Here is a 2,500-nt window from a genome sequence, read left to right as displayed (position 1 = left end):
GATTTATCCTGGAGGGTGGACTGCAGGGGACTGATCTATCCTGGAGGGGGGACTGCAGGGGACTGATCTATCCTGGAGGGTGGACTGCTGGGGACTGATCTATCCTGGAGGGTGGACTGCAGGGGACTGATCTATCCTGGAGGGTGGACGGCTGGGGACTGATCTATCCTGGAGGGTGGACTGCAGGGGACTGATCTATCCTGGAGGGTGGACTGCAGGGGACTGATCTATCCTGGAGGGTGGACTGCAGGGGACTGATCTATCCTGGAGGGTGGACTGCAGGGGACTGATCTATCCTGGAGGGTGGACTGCTGGGGACTGATCTATCCTGGAGAGTGGACTGCAGGGGACTGATCTATCCTGGAGAGTGGACTGCAGGGGACTGATCTATCCTGGAGGGTGGACTGCAGGGGACTGATCTATCCTGGAGGGTGGACTGCAGGGGACTGATCTATACTGGAGGGTGGACTGCTGGGGACTGATCTATCCTGGAGGGTGGACTGCAGGGGACTGATCTATACTGGAGGGTGGACTGCAGGGGACTGATCTACCCAGGAGGCTGGACTGTAGGGGACTGATCTACCCAGGAGGCTGGACTGTAGGGGACTGATCTACCCAGGAGGCTGGACTGTAGGGGACTGATCTACCCAGGAGGCTGGACTGTAGGGGACTGATCTACCCTTAGGGTGGTCTGTAAGGGACTGATCTACCGATCTACCGTCGAGTGTGGTCTGTAGGGGACTGATCTACCCAGGAGGCTGGACTGAAGCGAACCGATCAACCCTGGAGGGTGTATAAATTTAATAAGACAGCAAAAAAAACAGTAAATAAATCACCAAACAAGACAATAAACAAAGTGACGGTCCAGCAGCTGCTTACATTGCTAGCACCGCGTACTCCTCAGCACCAGAATATTGATCAAGTTGACAAATACTCTTCACTCATGCACAAGATACACATACACACACACACACACACACATACACATACACACACACACACACACACACACACACACACACAAGTGACGTAGTGGAGGCAGGAACTATGCATAGTTTAAAGACGAGGTATGATGAAGCTCTTGGAGCAGGAAGGGAGAGGACCTAGTAGCTATAACTGAACAGCCGGGGCCAGGAGCTATGCCTCGACCCCTGCAACCACAAATAGGTGAGTACACACACGCAAGTGACGTAGTGGAGGCAGGAACCATACAAAGTTTTAAGACGAGGTATGATGAAGGACATGGAGCAGGGAGGGAGAGGACCTAGTAGCGATCGCTGAAGAGGCGGGGCCAGGAGCTATGTTTCGACCCCTGTAACCACAAATAGGTGAGTACACACACACACACAAACACATACACACACATACACATACACACACACACACACACACACACACACACACACACACACACACACACACACACACACACACACACACACGTCAAGCACGTCAAGAAGTTAGAGAAAGTACAAAGGTTTGCAACAAGGCTAGTCCCAGAGCTCAAGTGTGTGTGTGTGTGTGTGTGTGTGTGTGTGTGTGTGTGTGTGTGTGTGTGTGTGTGGTGGCAGGTGGTGATGACAGGTGGTGGTGGCAGGTGGTGGTGGTGGTGGGCGCAGGTGGTGGTGGCAAGTGGTGGTGGTGGCAGTTGGTGGTGGCAGGTGGTGGTGGCAGGTGGTGGTGGTGGCAGGTGGTGGTGGCAGGTGGGGGTGGTGGCAGGTGGTGTTGGCAAGTGGTGGTGGTGGCAGTTGGTGGTGGCACGTGGTGGTGGTGGCAGGTGGTGGTGGCAGATGGTGGTGGCAGTTGGTGGTGGCAGGTGGTGGTGGTGGCAGTTGGTGGTGGCAGGTGGTGGTGGTGGCAGGTGGTGGTGGCAGGTGGTGGTGGCAAGTGGTAGGGGCAGGTTGTGGTGGTGGCAGGTGGTGGTGGCAGGTGGTGGGGGCAGGTGGTGGTGGTGGCAGGTGGTGGTGGTGGCAGGTGGTGGTGGTGGCAGGTGGTGGTGGCAAGTGGTAGGGGCAGGTTGTGGTGGTGGCAGGTGGTGGTGGTGGTGGCAGGTGGTGGTGGCAGGTGGTGGTGGCAGGTGGTGGTGGTGGCAGGTGGTGGTGGCAAGTGGTAGGGGCAGGTTGTGGTGGTGGCAGGTGGTGGTGGTGGTGGCAGGTGGTGGTGGCAGGTGGTGGTGGCAGGTGGTGGTGGCAGGTGGTGGTGGTGGTGGCAGGTGGTGGTGGCAGGTGGTGGTGGCAGGTGGTGGTGGTGGTGGCAGGTGGTGGTGGCAGGTGGTGGTGGTGGCAGGTGGTGGTGGCAGGTGGTGGTGGCAGGTGGTGGTGGTGGTGGCAGGTGGTGGTGGCAGGTGGTAGGGGCAGGTTGTGGTGGTGGCAGGTGGTTGTGGTGGTGGCTGGTGGTGGTGGCAGGTGGTGGTGGCAGGTGGTGGTGGTGGTGGCAGGTGGTGGTGGCAGGTGGTGGTGGCAGGTGGTGGTGGTGGCAGGTGGTGGTGGCAGGTGGTAGG

The sequence above is a fragment of the Cherax quadricarinatus genome, chromosome 80 (assembly GCF_038502225.1).
Source record: "Cherax quadricarinatus isolate ZL_2023a chromosome 80, ASM3850222v1, whole genome shotgun sequence".
NCBI lineage: Eukaryota > Metazoa > Arthropoda > Malacostraca > Decapoda > Parastacidae > Cherax > Cherax quadricarinatus.
The sequence above is the reverse complement of the archived record's forward strand: the minus strand, read 5'-3'. Positions refer to the sequence as shown.